The sequence below is a fragment of the Euprymna scolopes genome, chromosome 28 (genome assembly GCF_053919585.1).
Source record: "Euprymna scolopes isolate OS-2025 chromosome 28, ASM5391958v1, whole genome shotgun sequence".
Taxonomy (NCBI): Eukaryota; Metazoa; Mollusca; class Cephalopoda; order Sepiida; family Sepiolidae; genus Euprymna; species Euprymna scolopes.
In genome coordinates, this window is record NC_136509.1 from 4720917 (window position 1) to 4722732 (window position 1816).

The following is a 1816-nucleotide window of genomic DNA, read 5'->3' on the forward strand; positions in this document are numbered from 1 at the left end:
GTCCTAGGGTAGATAAAACAAATAATACATAGAGATGAAAGATTCCTCTCCCCTAAGAATCAAACATATGTTCAATATCTGCTTTTGTTTTTTCATTGTTTATACGGTCCCGAGCAACGCCGGGTAGCCCTGCTAGTCTATATATATAAAAGGCAAAAATCGGTGTGTATGTATGTATGTATGTATGTTTGTTTGTAACGCTAAAACTTTTGAAAGACGGAACCAGAGTTGACAAATTTGGTATCATATTGCACCTTGATCACCCGGATGACAAATATCGAAATTTCACGTCAAACGGACCAGTAGAAAGGGGTCAACTGATCGTTTTTCTCCTAGGGGGGCCCCCCAAAAAACCTGTCATTTTAACGTTATTCAATACGTGTCACGTGACGTGACGTCAGCTCAAACTTTTGACAGACACAACCAAAGTTGACAAATTATGTATCATATTGAACCTTGATCACCCGCATGACAAATATCGAAATTCCACACCAAACGGACCATTAAAAGGGGGTGAACTGATCATTTCTCTCCTAGGGGGGCCCCCCAAAAAACCTGTCATTTTAATGTTAATATTACATAATCCAAAAACGCTTAGTCATGTCACGTGACGTGACGTCAACATCCAGTAATGGCGAACAAATGTAAACAAACACTTTGTTTTACCGATACTTTTGTAATTTCTCTTCTGCTTTGTTCTAGAGATTATTAAACTCCATGACAATGTCTCCAACGTATTTAACTGGTTAAAAATAGTATTTATACAAGAGTTTTAACGAAAAATATCAGGAAAAAATGTACAGGAATAAAAAAAAATTCAGCTTTCAAAATATTCGTCGATAAAAAAACCGATCTTTATATTTACGCTAGCCATTTTGTATATTACCACGTGACCTGCTATCTCTTAAACTGGAGGGGGGGGGATCCACTTGAATCCAACAAAACCAGTAATTTTTTTTTTCTATTATATATACATCATTTTCTATAAAATTAAGTGTAGACTTTATAATTAAAACAAAAAATGTTATTCATACTAAAAAAAAAAAAACGCTTAGTCATGTCACGTGACGTGACGTCAACATCCACTAATGGCGAACAATTGTACCTATTTACTATGCCTCCCCACGGGACAGAGTTAGACACCAGGGTCGTTTTTTAACGTGGAGAAAAGGTACAAAAAAAAAAATTGTCTCAGTCGTGGAGGATTTCTCCTCCACCGAAAGAGAACAAGAAATAGAAGTGCAGCATCTGAAGAACAGATACTACACTTTGATCTTGACCAAAAGGCCAAGAATGCGAACAATTGTAAATAACAACTTTTTTCACAAAACCAACACCGTCTTTCTTTTTTTTTCTCTCTCTTTCTCTCTATCACCCACTTACTCTTCCCTCTCTCTCACCCTCTTTCTCTTGACGTCACACCACTGTTAAACTGTGGGGGGGGGGAACACATTCCCAGGCATTATCTCCTATAGATGCACATTTTATTAGAAATTCAGCTTTCAAAATATTAGACGATAATAAAAATATAAAACCAACACCCTCTTTCTCTTTTCTCTCTCTCTCACCAACTTACTCTTCTCTCTCTCTCACCCTCTTTCTCTTGACCTCCTACTACTGTTAAACTGTGTGTGTGTGGGGGGGGGGAAGAGGCAGCTTGAAAACCAACAAAAACAGTGCACAGTTTCCCAAGCATTTGGGGTGGGAAGGGGGGGAAGAAGCCGAGCGCACAGTTTCGTGTGAGAGAGAGAGAACAATTCTCAACCTATATACTCAACAAATTTTTTATCTACAGATTTGAAAGTTTGTATATAGG

The 1816-nt window shown here is 37.8% G+C and overlaps 1 pseudogene; it reads right to left on the reverse strand.

Moving 5' to 3' along the window:
• Window positions 1-1166: 1166 nt before the first annotated feature.
• Window positions 1167-1300, reverse strand: LOC145249862 (U2 spliceosomal RNA; annotated as a pseudogene).
• Between the last annotated feature and the right edge of the window lie 516 nt (window positions 1301-1816).